Here is a 23,962-nt window from a genome sequence, read left to right as displayed (position 1 = left end):
ATTTTCTAGATTTTATCTTGTCATCAGGTGTCTTAGGTCTATGGTTTTCATTTGTGTTTTACTTTTGCACATTTTATTTGTTGCTGACTTTTAATTAGAAGATAATGAAAAGGGTTTATATAATCAATGACTTTTATTTTCAGAATGATGGTGTAATCTTTCTCCTTTCAGCATATATAGGCAGAAAATAAAATGGATTGACCAAAATTCTCAGAGATTAGATCACTTTTGATATTTTCTCATTTTATATATATCATACTCTTTTCAATTCTTATTACTAAATTATCTTTCTTATAAATCTATTAACTTTTCTTATATATACTAATTAAGAACAGAAGTAAATACTTTCAAAGGAATTATTCTCCTATTTATTTGGAACTATTTATGTGCATAGCTTACTATTTACTGATCACAAGTTATAACATGATTTTTAAAAATAAACTAATAGGTCATAGGTTTATCATTTTTCTCCTTCATTAACAAAAGTTCAGAAAAATACTATATTTTATGTACTTATTTTATTAACCAACATCACAAACATATGATTTAATGCCCTGGTGTGTAACAGTCTTTAAGATGATAAGTTAATTGATTTTTAAATGAATTTGGAAACCCCTTTTGATAGTTATGAAATTCAATAATTCTAAGATCATTTGAAAACCCCCAAAAAGGACAAATTATTTCAAACAGAATAAACACCCCCATAGCTTAATGAAAATAAACTTGGGTGCAAGTTTTAGCCCTTAGGTGGAAAGCTGCCAAAAAACTTTCACTTTATAACAATCCCTAGAATTATAATAGCAACTGACAATGGCTTAAACATGACCCTACACACATCCTATTAGAAATCAAAATGCTCTTAAATAATAACATGGTCAGTGACAGGATTATAGGGATGAGTATGATAAGCCACGGTGACAAGAAGAAGGAAAGCAGATGTCCCATTTAAAGACAAGACTACCAAACTGCTGGGATACTGTAGATAATTAATTTTGTCCTTGAATCGACAAAGTTGTTTTAAATTTGACATATTTGCTACCCCACCTTTTTTTTCACTTACAATTTAGAAAGTTTTTCCATAAGTTGATGTAATTGATTTGAAATTGGGCATAAATAGTATTTTGATATGTGGTCCCTTTTTATATACTCCTTTGTGTTACATTATTTCAAACTAGTAATCAGTTGAAATATTATAAAGTTTACAGTAACAGTGGCAGATGTTTTATTAACCTAATATGTACCTGTAAGTTATTTTCCTTACTAAATTTAACTTTTATTCACTATATATGCATGCATATACATGTAGAGTGTATATATGTGTTTGTGAGTGTATCATACTCATATATGTATATACGATATATGAGTGTATATACAATATATGTATAGATGTACATACAAACATACACACACATATATGTACATATAGTATTAGTACTGTATAGCTAAACATTTATTTTATTTGGGAACTTGAATAAGTGTAGAAAGTGAATAACTGGACATGAAAATTAGAAATTAACAAAAACACAAATTTCAGCCATGCAAAGCCCATGATAAGAATTTTAGCAGTTAGCTGTTTAGCTGTTTATTACTTATCCAAGACTCCAAAACTGAATCATTGGTGTTTCTGAGAATAGCTTCACCAGCTTCTAGAACTGTGTTCTGAATTGTGCTTCATAATTAGATAATGGCTGCTAGATACAAAAAAAAATCTTAGAGAAATATATATGTTCTAAATGTTCCAGTAAAATAGGAAACTAGAGTGCAAAATTCAGGACTGGGATAAATATCCTCAGTTAAAAAGTCAAATCGCTCAAAAAGTCTAGTTAGTATGATTAAGACTCTGCTTTTTTGGTGTCCTGCTAAAATAAATCTTAAAAATATTAAAGAAAAAGATTACTTTTTAAAACATAGATATAATTGAATTCCACCTAGTCTTTAGACTTTAGTAATTCAAACATTGTTTCATTCTGTAACTGTGTAACCTCATTAACTGTTTCTCCACTTTTATATCTTTTCACATTGCTTGAGCTCTCTTCAAATACAACCCTATGATTTCTGACATTCTATACTTATCAACTTAGTATTAGACTTTCTTACACAATGTGTTCCTCGAGTTAATTTTTACACCATTCCAATTACTCACTACATCTAACACTTACATTCCATATTACTTCATATGTGTTTTATTGTTTATTACTTGCTCTTAAAGTTAAGGAATCATTTGGATCATCAAACAATTGTTCTATTTTATATCATTTAGGACACACATTTACAACAATTTAGTTTTATAAATAAAGGCAGTGTATTACAAGCAAAATAATCTTTCTTTCTCTTATTCATGTTAGAATAAATTCTATCATAATAGTTACAAATTTTTATGATGGCCAAATTTCCAGGAACTTAAGGATAATCATTTTTAATGCAGAAGTCCTTGTCCAACTTCAATACAAGAAACTGATTCTGAAGGTTGAATTTAAACATACTAAAAGTTGAAGTACAAATACTTCAGTTGGTTATTTTTTCCTGGGAACACATCAAACTGCTTTCTGTATACTTGGAGGTAGAAGGGTAAAGCTAAAGTTGGAGTTTACATAGCACTTTCTAGTTGTAATAAACTTTGGCTGACTTTAGATCAATATTTCTTCACAAAGGTAGCACCGCCACCTAGGGGTTATTTTGGGAATTTGTGGATTTGTTTTCAGCTGTCAGAATGCTTGGGGTGGTGACACAATGCATGGAAGGGTGATAGAGGTGCTAGATATCCTGCAATTAATAGTACAGTCAAAAACACGTTTTTCTTAAATCACACACTAACACGCAACTTTGAACATTAATGTAGATGAAAAATTTCCTCGTAATTCTGTGCCCTAGAACTTGCCACCATTTACATATAAAGATTTTATAAATGATTAAAATCAACTCTAAGTTTTCTAGGAATGGGAAGTACTGTTAAACTTTACTGTATTGTATTGTATCCTATTTGGACATTTACCAGTATTATTCACCATTTTATTCAATATTTATATTATTTTATTTTACTTTATTTTTTCCCCACTAAAAATTTTTGCTTCTTTGTTTTTCTATTACAAAAAAGTTGTTCCACTTTTTTCATTAATGCTTCCACACCCTGCCCACCCCTTCTCCCACAGTCAATCCCCACCCAGTTGTCCATGTCCATGGGTCATTTATACATGTTCTTTGACTAGACACTTCCCCTTCTTATACCCTTCTCTCCCTCCCCCCACCGCCCTTGTCACCATTAGTCTACTCCTTGATTAATTATCTCTGGTTCAATTTTGCTCATTTGTTTGTGTTATTCATTAGTCTCCTGTAATAGGTGATAGCATATGGTATTTTTCTTTCATTGCCTGGCTTATTTCACTAAGCATAATTCTCTCTAGTTCCATCCATGTTGTTGCATTGGTAGATGTTCCTTCTTTCTTTCTGCTACATAGAACTCCATTGTGTAAATGTACCAGTATTTTGATCCACTCATCTCCAGATGGGCACTTAGGTTGTTTCCATCAGTTGGCTATTGTAAACAGTGCTGCTATGAACATAGGGGTGCATAGGTTCTTTTGAATTGGTGTTTCAGGATTCTTTGGATATAATCCTAGCAATTGAATTGCTGGTTCAAAAAACAGTTCCCTTTTTAGTTTTTTTGAGGAAATTCCATACTCTTGTCCATAGTGGCTGCAGCAGTCTGCGTTCCCCCCTGCAGTGCACTAGGGTTCCCTTTTCTCTACATCCTCACCAGCACTTGTTGTTCATTGATTTTTTTGATGATGGCCATTCTGATTGGTGTGAGGTGGTACCTCATTGTGGTTTTTATTTGCTTCTCTCTAATGGCTAGTGATGTTGAGCATTTTTTCATGTGCCTTTGGACCCTCTGTATGTCCTCTCTGGAGAAGTATTTGTTCAGCTCCTTTATCCATTTTTTAATTGGGCTGTTTGTCTTCTTGGTATTGAGTAGTATAAGTTCTTTACGTATTTTGGAGATCAATCCCTTCTCTGAGATATCATTGGGAAATATATTTTTTGATATGGTTGGTTCCCTTTTCATCTTGCTGATGTTTTCTTTTACTGAGCAGAAACTCTTTAGTTTGATGTAGTCCCTTTTGTTTATTCTTTTGTTTATTTACCTTGCCTTAGGAGATATATAAGTGAAAATATTGCTATGTGGGATATCTGAAATTTTCCTGCCTATGTTTTCCTCTAGGACTTTTATGGTGTCATGGCTTGCATTTAAGTCTTTGATCCATCTTGAGTTTATTCTGGTGTGTGGTTTAAGTTGGTGGTCTAGTTTCATTTTTTTGCATGTCCCTGTCTAGTTCTCCTGACACCATTTGCTGAAGAGGCTCTTTTCACTCCATTTTATGTTCCTCCCCTCTTTGTCAAATATTAGTTGACCATATAGACCTGGGTTTATTTCTGGGCTCTCTATTCTGTTTCATTGATCTGTATGTCTGTTTTTATGCCAGTACCAGACTGTTTTGATTACTGTGGCCTTGTAATATAGTTTAGTATCAGGTATCGTGATTCCTCCTACTATGTTCTTCCTCAATATTTCTGTGGCTATTTGGGCTCTTTTTTGGTTTCATATAAATTTTTGGAGCATTTGTTCTAGGTCTGTGAAATATGTCATTGGTATTTTAATAGGTATTGCATTGAATCTATAAATTGCTTTTGGTAGTATGGACATTTTATTGATCTTGATTCTTCCCATCCATGATCATGGTGTATGCTTCTATTTATTTGTATCTTCCTTAATTTCTTTCTTCAGTGTCTTGTAGATTTTTGAGTACAGGTCTTTTACCTCCTTGGTTAAGTTTATTCCCAGGTACTTTATATTTCTTGTTGCTATAGTGAATGGGATTTTTTTTTTCTAGTTTCTATCTCTGATATTTTATTGTTGGTGTACATAAATGCCTTCAATTTCTGAATATTGACTTTGTACCCTGCTATTTCACCAAATTCACTTATTAGGTTAAGTAGTTTTTTCGTGGAGTCTCTAGGGTTTTCTATGTACACTATCATGTCATCTGGAAATATTGACAGTTTTACTTCCTCTTTTCCAATTTGGATGCCTTTATTTATTTATTTTTTTGTCTGATTGCTGTAGCTAGAACTTCCAAGACTATGCTGAATAGAAGTGGAGAGAGTGGACATCCTTGTCCTGTTCCTGATCTCAGGGGGAATGTTTTCAGTTTTTGTCCATTGAGTATGACTTTGGCTTCAGGTTTCTCGTGTATGGCCTTTATTATGTTGAGGTATGCTCCTACTATTCTTATTTTGCTGAGTGCTTTTATCATAAATGAGTGTTGTACTCTATAAAATGCTTTTTAATCATCTATGAATATGATCATGTGGTTTTTGCCTTTCATTTTGTTTATGTGATGTATTGTATTTATTGATTTGTGAATATTAAACCATCCTTGCATCTCTGGGATGAATCCCACTTGATGGTGGTGTATGATCCTTCTAATGTGTTGCTGGATCCGGTTTGCCAATATTTTGTTGAGGATTTTAGCATCTATGTTCATCAGCGATATTGGCCTATAGTTTTCTTTCTTTGTTGTGTCTTGACCTGGTTTTTGAATTAGGGTAATACTAGCTTCATAGAAAGAGTTTGGGAGTCTTCCCTCTTCTTGGATTTTTTGAATAGTCTGAGAAGGATAGGAGTCAGTTCTTTCCTAAATGTTTTTGTAAAATTCACCTGTGAAGCCATCTGGTCCAGGGCTTTTTTGTGCTGTTCAAGTTCACTCTTTGTTATTGGCCTATTCAGGCTTTCTGCTTCTTATTGATTTAGTTTTGGAAGATTATATGTTTCCAGAAATTTGTCCATTTCATCTAGGTTGTCAAATTTTTTGTGATACAGTTGTTTGTAATAATTTCTTATAATCCTTTGTATTTTTGTAGTATCAGTTGTGATTTCTCCTTTTTCATTTATGATTTTATTTATTTGGTTCCTCTCTTTTTTTTTCTTGATGAGCTTGGTTAAAGGCTTGTCAGTTTTGTTTATCTTTTCAAAGAACCAGCTCTTGGTTTTATTGATCTTCTGAATTGTTTGTTTAGTCTCTATGTCATTTAATTCTGCTCTGATCTTGATGATTTCCTTCCTTCTACCTCGCTCTGGGCTTTGTTTTTTGTTGTTCCTCTAGTTCATGTAGCTGTAGGGTTAAATATTTTATTAGAGATTCTTCTATCCTTTTTAGGTAGGCCTGTATTGCTAAGAACTTTCCTCTCAGGCCTGCTTTCGCTGTACTCCATAGGTTTTTGGTTGTTGTATGTTCATTATCATTTGCTTCCAGAAACTTTTTGATGTCCTCTTTGATGTCATTGTTAACCCATTCATTATTTAATAGCATGTTATTCATTCTCCATGAATTTGAATGTTTTTGAGTTTTCTCTTTGACGTTGTTGTCTAGCTTCAAGGCACCGTGATCTGAGAAGATGCTTGATATAATTTCAATTCTCTTGAATTTGTTGAGGCTTGTTTTGTGTCCTACCATGTGGTCTATCTTTGAAAATGTTCCATGTGCACTTGAAAAGAATGTATATTTTGCTTCTTTGGGGTGAAAAGTTCTATATATATCAACTAAGTTCATTCGATCTAGAGTGTTGTTCAATGCCCCAATATCCTTGGTGTTTCTTTGCTTTGAGGATCTATCCATTGTTGACGATGGGGTGTTAAAGTCCCCTACTACGAGTGTGTTTCTGTCTATATCCTTCCTGAAGTCTTTCAAAATTTTTCTTACATATTTGGGTGCTCCTGTGTTGGGCGCATATATGTTTACAAAGATTATATCTTCCTGATGAATTTTTCCCTTAAGTATCATGAAATGTCCTTCTTTGTCTCTTTTTATGGCCTTTGCTTGAAATCTTTTTTGTCTGATATGAGTATTGCTACCCTAGCTTTTTCTCATGTCCATTTGCTTGAAATTTTTTTTTTTCCATCGCTTCACTTTCAATCTGTGTAGATCTTTTGTTCTAAGGTGGGTCTCTTGTAGACAACATATATGTAGGTCATGCTTTCTAATCCATTCAATTATCTTTTGTCTTTTGATTGGTGAATTTAACCCATTTACATTTAAGGTTATTGTCAATAGGTACTTATTCATTGTCATTTCTCCCTCTTGTACTTGTGTTCCTCTCTGTCTCTCTTTGTTTCTTCATCTTCTTAAAGCAGACCCTTTAGCATCTCTTGTAATGTTGGTTTGGTGCAGATGTATTCTTTAGCTTTCTATTGTCTTGGAAACTCCTTATTTTACTTTCCATTTTGAATTAGAGCCTTGCTAGTTAGAGTAGTCTTGGTTGTAGTCCTTAGTTTTTCATTGCTTGAAATAGTGTTTGCCATTTCCTTCTGGCTTATAGTGTTTCTGTTGAGAAATCTGATGATAGCCTTATTGGAACTCCCGTGTATGTTATTATCTGTTTCTCTCTTGCTGCTTTTAAGATTCTCTCTTTGTCTTTTAATGTCACCATTTTAATTATGATGTATCTTGAAGTGGGTCCGTTGGGGTTCATCTTCATTGGGGCCCTCTGTACTTCCTGGACTTGCGTGACTTTTTCTCTTATCAAGTTAGGGAAGTTTTCTGTCATTAGTTTTTCAAACAGGTTTTCTATCCCTTATTCCTCTTCTCCTTCTGGTATTTTTATGATATGGATATTATTACCTTTCCTGTGGTCCTGCAGCTCTCTTAAAACCTCTTCATTCTTTTTAAGTCTTTTTTCATTTCGTTTCACTGTCTGGGAATTGTTTTCTACGTTGTCCTCCAGCTCGCTGATTCAATCATCTGCTTCCTCTGACCTGCTTTTATTTCTTTCTACTGCATTCTTCAATTCAGAAATTGTATTCTTCATTTCCTCCTGGATCTTATTGATAGCTTCTATGTCTTTTTTTCATGCCGGTGTAATACTCAGTAAGTTTCTTGTAGTTTCCCTGGAGTTCCTTTTAGTTTCCCTGGAGTTCTTTGTAGTTTTTTTGAGCTTGCTGAGCTCATTGAGCTTCTCTATAATCCATGTTTTGAATTCCATGTCTGATAGTTTGCTTTCCTCTATTTCATTTAAAACACTTTCTGGGGATTCCTCCTTTCCTTTCAATGGGGGGTTGTTTCCCCATCTCCCCATTTTTTGTGACTCTTCTTGTTTGTACTTCTTCTTAGATTGATCTGCATTTTCTGGGTCTGGCCCTGGAGACATCATATCATGTACTAGTCTGGGCCTATGCAGCCTATTGGAGACTATCAACAATCTACTGCCTTTGTCTGTCTCCTTTATTTGTTAATCTATTCAATCTGTGATCAGCCATCAGGCTTAAGCACCGAGGGTGAGGCAGATTAATTCCTGCAGGCAGGGCTTTTGCTTCCCTTCAGGCTGATGCCACTTGGGGGTGGGGGTTGTCTGCCTGCAGTATGGGGAATGAGTCAGCACTGGGACCTGGTCGGCTGCTCCCTCAGTTCTCCCCTCAAAGCCACCACCCCAAATTCTTCACAAGCATCTGTAGTCCTCTCTGCCTTCCCTCTGCTTGAGCCCAGGGTAAGTGGGCGCTAAAATATTTTTGTATGTGATCCACTTAAGATCTCTTTTTCTCCAGCTGTTTTTTTTCAGGCCAGCAAAAATCCCTGTGGCTTTTTGCTTTTCACAGCTGGATGCTATTTTACTTTCCAGGCTATTGTTTTACGCTGGGAAGCCCAGCTGGGGGTTTAGACCCTGCCCTTCTCAGGGGGAACCCCTGGCTTCTGAGCTGTTTCTCAGTCTCTTCAACAGCCACCCATGGAATCCCAGCCAGCCCTTTGGCATATCCCCACTTTCTACCAGTCACGTTGTGATGAAGTGGCCTTTTCTGTCTTTCCGTGGTTATAAGACTTTTCTCCAGCTAGTGTTCAATTGGTTATTCCAGGTGATTTATCCACAATTAAGTCATAAGTCCTGATTGGTGCTGGGAGGAGGTTAACGTAGCTTCCAATTACTCCTCTGCCATCTTGGATCGGTACCTATTTTTGTTGTTTACACTATTACAGATATCCTCCTTTCCTCCCCCTTTGCCAACCTCCACTGAACCCTTGCCTCCCCTTCCCTCTGGCCACAACCACACTGTTTTCTGTGTCCATGGGTGATGCATATATGTTATTTGGCTAATCTCTTCACCATCTTGCATCCAGTCTTTCCCTCCCACATCCCCTCTGACAGTTATCAGTCTTTTCCCTGTATGCATGCCTCCGTTTCTATTTTGTTAATCAGTTTATGTTGTTCATTAGATTATCACTCTCTACTAACTCCATATAGCATAGTAAATATCTAATCCTTCATTGTGTTGTCATGCCTGAATATTAACAACACAGATATATTAACTTACTACAAATAAGTGCCCTTCTGTTTTTCTCTTTATATTACTCATGTATGATAGTAGTTAATTGCGCATGTATGTAGGTTATACTGCCTACACATGTCATTTGAGGAGAGTAAAGCAAGCACTACAAAATATGTTATAGTGGCAGGACTTTGAATCTAATAAGGTCTAGTAACACAGATGTAATTGGAGCTTATATAAAGTCAGTGTTTCACCTTCTCATGTATTCTTCTAATAAAAGGATAATCTGGGAAGTTTGAGGGTGGCTAAATTAAACAAGAAAATAAGACATGATATAAATTAGTCTTGATGGTTTGTTTGGGGAATGTGGATATAAGTACAAATTGGAGACTTTTGGGGTTGGTCTTTCAGTGAGTTTGCAATGGTGGGCCTGCTAGTATTTGAGGAAAGATGGGCTTTGTTGATAGGAACACAAGTTCTCTAGGTTTCTGATGCAGACCTTTTAAGGCAGGAAGGAGCAGAGTGAAAGGGCCATAAAAATGATATCTGCTGTATCTTCTGTCATTTTGTTGATGCTTTAAATTGTTTATGATTTCCTATTACAACCTTTTTATTGCTCTTTGTGTATTATTCATTTAGCTGGCTAGATAGACAATTTTGCTATTATCTTTTCCAGCAATATTGTCAACACAAAATCTCTCTCTACTTACAGTATCCATATTTTACGATCTTCATTTTGGTGTTAGATAACTGGAACAAGTGTTCAAATACCCTCTTAAAAGAAAATGTGGTTGGTGTATTTTAAAGGCTCTTCATGTCAAAGATTTTGTTTCTTTGACTCCTGAAAGACAACTTGAGCAAATATAAAATGCTTACAATACAAACTTTGTAGATCTATGTAGAAGCATCTCCTTTGGCTTCAGACATTCTCCTTTTGGGAAAGGAGAATATTGTGCGCTTTCTCATTTTTATAAATGATTCTAAAATTTTTTAACCTGAGAATTAAACATTTTTTGATAAGATGTACCAGGATCTTAAATATTCTACTGCTGTGATTTTACTTACCTTGTTGTGGGAAACCACTCCTTGTGGTTTAGGGAGTTGTAGCCCGGGCCTGAGCCTGACTTGCCATCCCCCCGGCTTGTCTAAGTCTCAACAAAGGCTGCATGGGAGACATACCCAAAAATCATTCAGAGGGTTTCCATGGGAATTGGATTTTAAAAATGTTTATTATGCTTTGGAACTTGCTCTGCTTTTCTTTACCTCTTAATTAAGTATAAACAATCTCTAGCAAGGAATATATGAAACCTTGTACCTAGTGCCAATGGGGGATCAAGATGTTTAATAGACCCTGGCACAGACTAGTCATTGTACCCGCTGTACTAGAATTTGTAATCTGTTATTGTCAATTGTAATCCAGGCACCTGAAAGCTATTGATGATTTATGAATTTTAATCTTGTATCTCCCAAGCATATCCTTCTCAATAAAAAGCATGAGGGATGGAGGTCTGGTTGCTATTCTCCACTAGAGAGGGTAGCCACCTCCCTACCCCCCGACAAAATACAGTGTCCTGGATAGATTTGTTCTGCTGTGGTCATGAGATCTCTGCTGGACAGAGTATCTTCCAATGAAACCTAGGGCATTGGAGGCATCTCTGCCTCACCTTGCAATTGTCCTTTTGTCCCTAACATACCTTTATATCTCATTCTCTTTTCAATTTATCTCAGCCCTCCCCTGGGGGATTTCTGCTCCTGATGGTTCTTCACTGATGAAGATCAACAAATTTTCTAGTTTATTTGGAATTTTGAGATAATTATTTCCTAGGAATTGTCTCTCTAGTGTTTGATGATGCTGTCACTTTCTTGTCTGGGACATTTTACTTTACATCTCCTCCCCCTTTTTTTCTTACCTCCACTGTATTCAATGCAGTGCCCTTTGGGTTCTTGCCTTAGATATAAAAATGCATAAATGTAAACAGTTTTTATTCCAACTCCCAATTTGTACAAGCCTTTCATATAATGCTTCTGATCATTCCCTATGCACATGTCCCAGAGCTGTGGTACTGTGAAAGGCACAATACATGAAAATCCCATCTTCTCAGTATATATCACTTACAGATCCACTTCTTGGGTGACACTGTGCTACTTCAGTTAGCACATGCTTACTGCCCAGTTGTTTCCTGGAAAGAGAAAGAGAGAGGTCGAAATAATAAACAGTCCTCTTAACTGCCCACAAAACCTCCATGTGCAACTGAAGAATGGCTGCCAAGATTTCTATTTAGAACAGTCCTCTTCTTATTCAAGAGCCAGGCAGTGGCAAAGGAATGATGCAAAGCACATTTACATGATCAACTTTTCTCCTTTCTGCACATAAAATATTGGTGAACAATTGAGTGACTATTTCATCTCCATTCTATGAAATTGTAGTTAGTAAAAAAAGTGTAGTTAGTTACCACACTTTGACAATAACCTGAATGTTAGTCTTCATTTTCAGTATAGTGAATTTGCATGTTCTGTGTTTTCAAGGAAAAGATGTGATCCTGAAGACAGTGAAGAGAGAATATGGTAGTATGACACACCAGAGGTCAAGGGGGTTGGGGGGTAGGCCACAGCTTCACAGAGTCCATCACTGAACATGAGAGATAATGCTTTAGATTTTCACACATAAATGACGAGGTCTTGGGAGACCGCCAGGGAAAAGTGGGTTTTTGTTTTTGTTTTTAAGTATATTTTATTGGTTATATTGTTACAGAAGTTCCAATTTTTTCCCCTTTGCTCCCCTCTGCCCAGTACCCCCCTTCCCCCAGCAATCACACCCCCTTATTTCATGTTCATGGGTTGTGCATATAAGTTCTTTGGCTTCACCCTTTCCTATATTATTCTTTACTTCCCCTGTCTATTTTGTACCAACCAATTGTGCTGTTTAAACCCTGCACCATTTTTCTATTTCTCCCTCTCCCCCCTCCCAGCTGATAGCCCTCCAAATGATCCCCATACCTATAATTCTGTTCCTATTCTTGTTTCCTTAGTTGTATTTTGTTTTTATTTTTTTATATTTAGTTGTTGATAGTTGTGAGTTTGTTGTCATTTTAATGTTCATAATTTTGATCTTCTTTTCCTTAAGCAAGCCCCTTTGACATTTCATATAATAATAGTTTGGTGATAATGAACTCCTTTAGCTTTACCTTGTCTGGGAAACACTTTATCTGCTCTTCCATTCTAAATGATAGCTTTACTGAATAGAGGAATCTTGATTGTAAGTCCTTGCTTTTCATCACCTTGAATACTTCTTGCCAGTCCCTTCTTGCCTGCAAAGTTCCTTTTGAGACATCAGGTGATAGTCTTATAGGCACCCCTTTGTAGGTAACTCCCTGCTTTTCTCTTCCTACTTTTAAGATTCTCTTTTTATCTTTAACCTTTGGCATTTTAATGATAATGTGTCTTGGCGTGGTCCTTTTTGGGTCTAGCTTGTCTGGGAGTCTCTGTGCTTCCTGGACTTGTATGTCTATATCCTTTGCCAATTTGGGGAGTTTTCCTTCATTATTTTCTCACATAAGCTTTTGTTTTCTAGCTCTTCCTCTTCTCCTGGCATCCCTATGAAAATGATTCAAATGTTGGCATGTTTAAACTTGTCCAGAAGTTCCTAAGCCTCTCCTCATTTTTTAAAAAATTCCTGTTTCCTCATTCTGTACTGGTTGACTGTTTGTTTGTTTGTTTTTTTTCTTCCTTATGTTCCAAATCATTGATTTGAACCCTGGTGTCCTTACCTTCACCATTGATTTTGTGTGGATTTTCCTTTGTTTAATTTAGCATAGCCTTCACTTCTTCCCTTATGTGTCTGCCATACTTAAGCATATCTGTCAAGCCTGTAAGCATCTTTATTACTAGTGTTTTGAGCTCTACATCTGTTAAGTTGGCTATCTCCTCATCACTGAGTTCTCCCACTGGAACCTTGATCCATTCCCCCTTTTGGGCTATACTTCTCTGTCTCCTCATCTTGACAGGAGATGTGTTTGTTTGCTTCTGTGTCTTAGGTAGAGCTGTCATACCTGTGACATTGTGAGGGGCGGAGCCTTAGGTATTCGTCAGTACAGGGCGACCTGTTTTACCACATTGTAGCACTGTGTTGTGGGAAGGGTCTGAGAGGGAACAATGCTCTTGCTCAGCACTCGCCCCTTTTCCAGGCACTTCTCCCACTTCTGTGTGGGACTGGAGCCTCTCTAGCTGTTGCCCTGGCCATCGTTTCCAGAGTGGGTGAGTCTGCAGATCTTCTAGGACAGTAAAGGCCCTTTAAACAAGTGGACTCTGCTGAGAGACCAGCAGTTCCTTTCTCTGTCCCAGTTGCCACTGGTTTGCACAGTCAGAAGCAATGAGGCTTTATTTTCCCAGGTGCTGGAACCATGAGCTGCGCAGACTGGTCTGGTTCTGGGAGCACTCCCCAGGTCTCCCTCCTGAGTTTTTAAAACATATGACTATCTTTTCCACCAGTCTGCCACTGCTGCTACCACACTACATCCTCTCTGCCCTGGCTCTGCCCCTCCTACCAGTCTAGATGAGTATTTCTTCTTTATATTTTTGTTTGTTGAACTTCCATGCAGCCTGATTTTCTGGAACTTCTGGTTGTCTCTAGTTTTGAGGTAGTTGTATTCCTTCTTAGTTGTGGAGGGAGACACAGCAAGCCTATCTAGGCCTCCATCTTGGCCTAAAGTCTCAGGAAAAGTGTTTTTAAGGCAGTTTGATCTATGGAACTGCACCAGAAGAAATGCTGACTTGGATTTGTGGAGTTGGAAGTCTTAGTAAATATATATGGCAGTTGAATTATAAGTTTTAGGACAAAAGTATTCAATAGACACATGTTTAATTCATTGAGAAGCAACTGGAAAGAGAAGTAAGAGTAAGGTGTGTGATAAAGTCTAAAAGGAAAGAGAACATATGAAAGCACATATTTTCAACAAAGTCAGAAGTTGAGAGGTTAAACGGGATGTATTTTAGAGGTTTGACCTTTTAGAAATCTCAGTAATTCTTTAGAGGTGAGTGCAAGAGGCATCATGGATAGTAAATCCATAATGCAGTAAATTGACAAGCAGATGAAAAGTGAGGTCGCAACTATTAAATATGCTTGCCAGAAATCTGTCTTTGAAGGAGGAGGGCAGCTAGGATAAAAGTTTAGAGAAAGGATGGTCAAGAAGCTTTTCTAGAAATATTTAAAAAATAAAAGACTTCACAGCACAGAAAGTCTCAGTCTACAGTTGAACTTCCTCAAAAGATTGGAAAGGACTAAATGTATTATTCTTAAAGTCTGTTGTTCTTATCAGAGGAAACAAAGCCTTAGGCAGAATTGATTTGTTGTACTGAGTCTCTGCAATGTTTCTGCTATTTCTTAATATAAGTGAAAAGATGCATTATTATGAAAATGTGTACTTGGCAACATAGTGAAGTGTTTAAGAGTATGGACTTAGGGACTAGACTGCCAGCCTTTGAATCCTGGCTTGGCCGAATGCCAATTGTGTGACCTTGGCGTAAGTTATTTAAACCTATCTTATCCTCTCCATGTTGCCATTCTTCATCTGTGGAATCATTTTGTTTGGTAGATTAAATGAGTTCATACTAGAAATGCAGAGCAAAATAAAAGCTACACATATGCATATTAACTAAATAAAAATCAAGTATCAATCACACCTATTACTCAACTTATTTGGTTCGCTTAGTAGTTAATTGGCTTTGATAATTTTCACTAAACTCAAGATTTTCAAGATGATCATTTGCTTCGATGGTCAATAAAAGGATATAGTCACTGATATTTAAACCAATAACTATATTTGCCAAACCCCAAACTCCCCAAAAAGTTTTTGAAAGCAAAGAGTGTTTTCTTGTGGTCAGCATAGTGTTTTAAATGTTTTGTTTTGAAATAACCTCAAACTACAAGAATGTAGCTTGCAAAAGAGTACACAGTTTTTTTTCCTGAATCTTCAACGGTAATTTGCCAGTTTCACGCCCAGTTAACCTTGGGTGATGTGGTGCGGTTTTCCTACAAACAAGAACATGCCTCCATAGATGAACATGCCTTTCCATAGACATCTGTCCAAAGAGAAAGACCGACATTGTAATAGTACATTTCTAATTCCAGCGTTATTTCTACACCTAAAAGCTGGCATTCAGAAGTGCTATTTCTTCTCATATATTTGTTCACTTGTTTTATTTACATCAGTATGGACTCATGGATTCCTATACTATTTGATGATTTACAAACCATTTGTCATCGGCGGTGGCGGCAGCCGTCCGTCTCGAGAGACGATGGTGTAGCTTCTTAAGAGTCTATCTGCACCGCCGAGAATGGCTGTGCAGTCCGACTCGGGAGTGACACGGTATCTGTCTCCTCCCGTGTTGAATCGACATCTTACGATGACGCTGGAGTGTCCCCTCCAGTGAAGCTGAAGCTACAGAGCCTGGGCAGGGTGATATGGAGGGTCTGCTGTTGCCCATGCAGCAGACCCCCCCTCTCTTCGCAGCTGAAGGGTCCAAGGGAAAGACGGAGTCAATACAGCTTGGCTTCAGGTGCTACTATTATATATTTTAATGCTCAATATTTTCTCAATGTGGCCAGTGGGAGCTCCTTCAAGTTGGCTTTGTGTCCTTTTAACATATCTTCATCATTCTTAGATCACCACCTTACTTTCCAGCAGAAGAGTGTCTGAGGTCATTTTATACCAGCCATTTCTCCAGGAAACTATTTCTCCAAGAGGCTCTAAGTTCTTTTAATGGAGAATGATATTTAGAATTCAAGATCTGATGCTATGTGTGCTCGTGGTGTTGGGATGTCAGTGCTATCAGGCCCCTTCAGTGGACCAAGCTAGGAACACACACACACACACACACACACACCTATTTTTTCTTTTTTTTCCTGTATTTAAATACTAAAAATTATATATTCCCCCAACACCTCCAATTCCAATGTACCACAGCAGGTTTATTGTATTTTTTATATTTCCATCTTTATAATTTCTATGTCAGTGAGAAATCTAACTCCCATTGTTCTGAATACATTGACTTATTTAATCAACATCCTGTATATAACCAACCTTTTGACCCCACTAGTACATCACCCCAGATGACCACTTTTCTCACTTGCGCTTTAACTTCTGGCCACTTTCCTTGCTCAGGCTCTAAACTGACAAGAAGGTCACTTGCTGCTCCACCTCCAAAACTTAGCCTCATCCTCTGGCTTTTAGGCTAAATTATAGAAAGCAAAAAGGAAGAAGAAGAATGAAAGAGACAGAAAGACAGGCAAGAAATACAATCAATATACTTTCAATGTGGGCTTCAAGTTCCACAAGTAAAATGTCAAGACTATCTCCCATTAAGATACGACGTATTAAGGCTAAAAAGTACTCTTACTAGATGAAACAGTCAAAATGCCAGGATGTACAAAATATCAAAAGTGTACAACTTAACAATATGCATTTGGTCCTAGATAAAGAATCTATTGCCTCATAATGATAAATGCCTGCAGGAACACTATACTTGTTATGCTTTGCATTTTCAGTGAAGTGACTGAGTCAGATACCAGGATAATTAGCAACTGTGAAGTTAGTTGTGAAGTTAGTTAAGATACATATTTATCTTAAATGAACAAGAGGGTTTGCATGAGATAACTATTTCTAGCATCCTCTTCATTTCCTTTTCTAAATCATCCCAAGGCTGAAAAATAAATTTCTTTGATCAATTTTACCTAACTCTGAATTCACTATACATGAATTATTGAGTCTTTCCATCTCTATACAATACCAAAGAGCTCTTGGGCATAATGCATTTTTTAAATTTCAAAAAAATCCATTTCTTTTTATGACAAATTGCTAATAGCTTCCCCTTTTTCTTTTAGGGTGCATACCCAGGAAGTGAGAAAAAATTGACAGACTGGTGCCTAGTCAGTAGATGTGTTTTATGCTCAACTAGAATTAACAATTTCAAAAACTACATTTTCCTCTCTCTTTCTTTCAGTGCTACAGATACGTGGTAGCAACACACAGAATTCCATGAGGCAACTTCAGAGACTTTTAGGAAGCTCACCTAGAAAGTGCTTCCCAAAGTTATTAAGACTGATTATGACTGCTCTCCTTTATTATTATATTAATTTTATTAAGCTTTGTATTCTTTAGTATTCTAAAGCCAGAAAATCTTTGTTCATAGTATTATTTGCCAATCTTATTAGCAAATTTCTGACAGCTCAAGAACTTAATACTGATGAAATAAATGTATTATAAACCTATATCGCTTCATCAGGGCCTCATCAGTTTTAATTACAATTTAACCTATTATCTCTTAAAACATGTTTTAAAGCAATGTCTGAGTGAGATCATCAATATATTTTTTGCTCATGTAGTCATAGCAACACCCTTACTTTATAATATGTCATAGCCTAATGACATATTCTAAATTCTGACTACCAGCTTGCTTATCTGTCTACTCCAGCTGTTCCACCACTTCACTCAGGCTGCTTTGATTCTTGACTATGTTCACACCTCACATTCCTTGATCTTTTTCCCTTCTTAACTCTGGCCTCACTTTCTTCCCTATCTGGTCTGGACTCCGTGATTGATCATGTCAAGTAAGACTCTTCATCTTCCTTGCCTGCTTGGCCTATATACCCCTGATGATGAAAAGTTCGCATTTCCCTACCCAAGGCCACTTAAGTGTGGCAAGACAAAAGATCATGCTACCTCAGATTGGGGCAAATACCAATGTATGTTTTCCAACTTCATTTGGTCTTTCAACACCTGTCTTTCATTCTTTTACATTATTTCACTTATATAATCTCCCTTCTCCTAAAGTATTCTAAAATGTTGAGGTGACCCTTATCAACATTAGGAAATTTTTTCACCAAGAAAACAGGTACCAGATAGGAAATGTTCTCAGCTTCAAATGAACCTTCATCAAGAGGTCAGTTGAAGCTTTCTGCATTCAAAACTCATCTTCTTTAAGTCCATCCATGTTGTTGCAACTGGTAAGGTTTCCTTCTTTTTATGGTCAAGTAACATTCCATTGTATAAATGTACTATATCTTTATCCATTCATCTATGTATGGACGCTTTGTTTCTAATCTTGTCTATTGCAAAAAAATGCTGAAATGAACATAAGGATGTACCTATCTTTTCAAATTAGTGTTTTGGATTTTTTCAGATAAGTACCCAGAAGTGGACTCATTAAGCCATATGGTAGTTCTACTTTTAATTATTTAGGAACCTCCATATTGTTGTCCAAAGTGGTTACAACAATCTGCATTCCCACAGACAGTGCATAAGGTTCCCTCACCAGCACTTATTTGTTGACTTCTTGATGATAACCATTCTGACAGGTGTGAGGTGATATCTCTTTGTGGTTTTAATTTTCGTTTCTCTGATGATTAGTAACATTGAGCATCTTTTCATATGTCTTTTGGACATCTGTATGTCCTCTTTGGAGAAATGTCTATTATGCTGAGTGAAATAAGTCAAAAAGAAAAACACCATATGATTTCACTTACATGTGGAATCTAAAAATCAAAATAAACAAAACAGAAAACAGACTGGTAGTTGCCAGATGAGAGGGGAATTAGGTGGCTAGGTGAAAGGGGGGAAGAGATTAAGAAATACAATTGATAGTTACAAAATAGTCAGAGGGATGTAAAGTACAGCATAGGAAATATGTCAATAATATTGCAATAACCATGTATGGTATCAGATGGATACTAGGCTTATTGGGGCTATAACTAAGTAAGTTATATAAATGGCTAACCACTATGCTATATACCTGAAGCTAATATAATAGTGAACATCAACTATAATTGAAAAAATCTTTAGATTACAAAAAAAAATCTCATCACCTTGCCATGCCCTGATTATGGCACAGTGCCTACAACACTTTACTACTCATTGGTTTTTCCCCTCAGACCAAAGGTATACTTAAATTTCTATTCTTTTAAAAACAAACAAGCAAACTACCATTAACTTCTGTGATTAAATCATCCTGCCTAAACATTGTCTTCTCTTTCTTTCCTTTCTTTTTTCTGCTAAGCTTTTTGAAAGAACATGCTATATACCTTTAATTTACTCCATTTTAGTCTAATGGTGTCCCCTCATTTACTCTAGCAAAACTAACTTGCAAAAATGTCACCTGTGTCCTTCTAATTTCCAGATCCATTGGACAAGTCTCAGCTTTCACCTGGCTAGACTTCTTTGAGGACCTGGAGGCTGTGTGTTACTGTCTCCTTTGTTATAATAACCTCTGTTTTAGTTCTCTACTTTGTTATCTAGAATGACACTATCCTCTACTGTAACTTCTCTTTCTACCCTCATGACTATTAATTTTCAAAGACATTTGTTAGAGTCTCTTTGTCTAAACACTCTTTCTATTCTTCTGTGTCTGGTTACCTTAGGCGAATGGCTTTGATCTATGCTGGGCAGAGCCCTAGAGGTTTAAGAGAGCTGCCTCAGGGTGGTGTTTCCACATTGTGTTTACAAGTGAGATTACTTTAAAATAACACATTATGCTATTCACATTATATGATGCATTTTTCTGAGTGTGTTGCCATGCAAATATTTTTTAAAAAGCAAGAAAGAGCATAAAACACAAAATTCAGCATAACAATTACCTCAGATGGCAAGACAGAGTAACATCACTGAATAAAAATACTGGTAGATGCAAATATAGGAAAAACCAATGTTACAGAAAAATATGTACTTACTTAAGAAGAAATTTAAAATATTAAATAAAAAAATTATAAAGCAGTATGCATAAATGGATTCTATTTTTGATTATATATGTATAATTCACATAGAATATTTTTAGAATGTTATTTTCTCTAGCTTCAAAAATAATGCTCTTTTGCTAATTTTGTTCACATATTTTTTAATAAAATTACAAAAATTATTTAATAATAAAGAGAAAACATTTTTTTTAATCCCATAAAATACATTATGTTTGGGAAGGACATTATTGTTGATATAGAGTCGGCGGCAGCCGTCCGTCTCGAGAGACGATGGTGTAGCTTCTTAAGTGTCTATCTGCACTGCCGAGAATGGCTGTGCAGTCCGACTCGGGAGTGACACAGTATCTGTCTCCTCCCGTGTTGAATCGACATCTTGCGGTGACGCTGAAGCTACAGAGCCTGGGCAGGGTGATATGGAGGGTCTGCTGTTGCCCATGCAGCAGACCCCCCCTCTCTTCGCAGCTGAAGGGTCCAAGGGAAAGACGGAGTCGATACAGCTTGGCTTCAGGTGCGCCGCAGGAGTTGCCGGTGTTGACTACAACGTCAAACCGCCTTAGGGACTCCGGCTCCGGATTTTCTGTCGGGGTTTACTCCCTTAGCCTTTCCCCTGAAGAGGTATGCCGCAAGGCAGCGGAGGTTTTTTGGAGTCAGAGTTTTCCTTCTCTGATGTACCCTGACTGGAAGATCGAACCAGCGACACTTAGGTCGCAGGCCGACGCTCAATCCACTGAGCTAAACCAGCCAGGGCCATGTTGATATAGAGTAGATATGCTGAAAAGCATGTGAAGTTATTTTCTGGCCCAAATTCTCTTAAATATGATCTATGAAGATATTGTGTAAAATGGTACATACATTATTATTCCTAGGAATTTTCCAGGTTAAAAACAAAATCAACAAATTACCATTTATAAATGTGGCAAAAAAAAAAAAAGTGTTCTGATTTTTACTTCAAGAATAAAATTAGGTAAAGAAAGCAGTTACAAAGTTATCAAAAAAGAATATTTTCAGCTTTCCAGTCATGCTACTTATAAAACAAAAATTAATTATTTATTTACCCCCTGGCTGGTTTGGCTCAGTGGATTGAGCGTCGGCCTGCGAGCTAAGTGTCGCTGGTTCGATCTTCCAGTCAGGGCACATCAGAGAAGGAAAACTCTGACTCCAAAAAACCTCCGCTGCCTTGCGGCATACCTCTTCAGGGGAAAGGCTAAGGGAGTAAACCCCGACAGAAAATCCGGAGCCGGAGTCCCTAAGGCGGTTTGACGTTGTAGTCAACACCAGCAACTCCTGCGGCGCACCTGAAGCCAAGCTGTATTGACTCCGTCTTTCCCTTGGATCCTTCAGCTGCGAAGAGAGGGGGGGTCTGCTGCATGGGCAACAGCAGACCCTCCATATCACCCTGCCCAGGCTCTATAGCTTCAGCTTCACTGGAGAGGACACTCCAGCGTCATCGTAAGATGTCGATTCAACACGGGAGGAGACAGATACCGTGTCACTCTGGAGTCGGACTGCACAACCATTCTCTGCGGTGCAGATAGACACTTAAGAAGCTACACCATCGTCTCTCGAGACGGACGGCTGCCGACGACGAATTATTTATTTATTTTCCTGCTCTGAAATTCATAGCAAACAAAGGGAGGACTATTTGGTGTTAAGTTTGGGGAAGCTCAATTATCTGTCTATTCTCTAAAGAAAATTGCACCATTACCTTATTTACTTAGTTCCTTTTTGCATTAAACATAATCAGACAAATCAATGGCAGTTTCTCAGTTTTTATTTGTAGCTCAGCGGTATATGAAAAGTACTGTATTTGGGTTTGTTCTGCAAAAGTGAAGTTTTAGGCAGTAGGATTTTTTTACTGAGGCCGTTTTATCACCTGTATTATGACTGTAATGATTACTACTTCATAGGATTGCTTAAAGGCAAAAATAAAATATTATGGGAGAAAAAGCCATTCGTAAATTATTAAAAATACTGTCACTTGTCTGTCATAATTACTCAAGTCCTGACAGTCTGTGATTCAATAAAATATTTACTTATGAATCAGAAAATAAATTACATGTGTATTGAGAGTTTTGAGGTAATGATTTGTTTCCCAAACTTCATCAGCTTTTTCCCTGACTTTGAGAAGAAATGGAAAGAGCCAGAGAAAGTTAGCAAGAAGAAAAGTCAACTTAGATGAAACATTTGAGGCCAACTCTAAACTCTTTGGTATCTACTCTGATCAGGTGGAATCACAGAGATCTTTGTATAAAGATTTTAACTATTGCAATCTTTACTGTTTGCAGACAAAGAAACTATAGCATAAGAAAATGGAGTGACCAGACCAACTTTACATTCCTGGCAATTGGTTGATTTTCTGTCTCCTAAACTGAGAATCTGGGAAGTTAAAGATCAACCCTCATTTGCAGTATAGAAAAATAGTAAGTAGAAATGTTAGATGGCACAGCTACTTAACTACTGGGTCAGACTTTTTCATCTCTAAAACAGGAATAGTAATATCTCAAAGTTTTGCTGACTTAATTAAATAAAATTAAAGTAAAATTACTTAGTGATTTATCAAATGTGTTCAATTCATACCCTTTACTTTTATTATATAGATTATTGGTGCCAGTGTTGCAAATATAATGTCTAATTTATCCTAACAAAAATCTACAAGGATTCATTAAGCAATATTGCTTTCCTGTTTTTTCCCACCGAACACCCAAATTCTTAAATAATTTAAGAAAGTACCCAAATGTGAAATCTTTATAATAATTCTGAATTCTGTATCTCAGAATTTGATGGAAAGCGATAAATAATTTATTCAGAAGAAGTTAAATGACAACCTACAATTCTTAAAAAATCTCTTAGCAAACTCAAATAAAACTAAAATATACTTTTCTGAGCATTTTGATAATAGCTTTTAACATCTTTCCACTAGGGCACAGGTGATATTTTTGTCAATATATTTCACTCATCTAGTTTACAGATATTTATTGGAAACAACTTTACGCCAGACATTTTTTACAGCACTTGGGATCCATCAGAAAGTAAACTGATAAAGGTCACTGCCATTATGAGCTTGGGTTCTCCACATTGGAGCAGCGTGTTGGAAAGGTGGGAAGTGCTGTGGAAAAAAGATATGCAGCACATTAGGAGGATTAGGAGTTCTGCAAATGGAGTACAGTTCACAACTTCAGCTAGAATGGTTTTAAGGGGAACAGAGACTTGCAGATGAGGGAGACAGCTTTACAGATTAGCTAAGGGAAAGCACTCTGGGCAGTGCAAAAAAGCCGGCAATGTGACTCATACATAAAGCATGTTCCCAATGCACAAAAAAGAGGGAGTGACAGAGATAAGGAGAGAGGAGATTTTAGAGCATGAGAGGCTCTATAGGCCAATTAAGAAAGAACTTTTGCTTTAAGCGTAATGGGCACTGGAGTGACATGATTTAGGTTTTATGATAACTATTCTGATTGCTGTGTTGAAAATAGTTTATAGAGGGTATGGGGCCAAAGGCAGAAACAGAGAGGTCAGTTAGAAAACCATTGTAGTAGTTCAGGGAATAGATGATGTGTCTTGAATCGGGGTGGTAGCAATAAAAGTAGTGAAAATTCATTAAATTCTGAACATATTCTGAAGGAAGCACCAAGTAGATTTGTACAAATTAAATACAGAGTGTGAAAGCAAGAAAGAAGTCAAGGATGACCAGTGATATTGGCTCTGCAGACCCGTGAATAAACAAATGCCTTTTTTGCTGCTGAAGTGCTGTGCCCCAGTGTCTTTATCATGAGTGTTTCTCACATGCCTGATACATGAAGAAAAAGATCAATAGTCAGTTTCAGAGTTCAGAGTAAGAAAAATGTGGTTTATTGATCAAGAAGTGTCTGCTCAAGAACATGGGTGGAGGGTGACATAAAGCTTTC

General features: G+C 36.9%; 1 protein-coding gene and 1 long non-coding RNA gene across 3 annotated transcripts in view; one reads left to right on the top strand and one right to left on the bottom strand.

The window, feature by feature from the left end:
• Positions 1 to 23,962, top strand: part of LOC150002027 (palmitoyltransferase ZDHHC11-like) — a 426,431-nt gene that overhangs the window by 239,090 nt on the left and 163,379 nt on the right. The gene's annotated exons all lie outside the window — the stretch shown is intronic.
• LOC150002028 (uncharacterized) overlaps positions 1 to 23,962 on the bottom strand; it is a 399,760-nt gene that overhangs the window by 228,774 nt on the left and 147,024 nt on the right. The gene's annotated exons all lie outside the window — the stretch shown is intronic.

This window comes from Furipterus horrens, unplaced genomic scaffold, assembly GCF_987537825.1.
Source record: "Furipterus horrens unplaced genomic scaffold, mFurHor1.1.pri manual_scaffold_9, whole genome shotgun sequence".
NCBI lineage: Eukaryota > Metazoa > Chordata > Mammalia > Chiroptera > Furipteridae > Furipterus > Furipterus horrens.
Note: the sequence above shows the minus strand (reverse complement) of the source record. Positions and strands in the feature narration are given on the sequence as shown.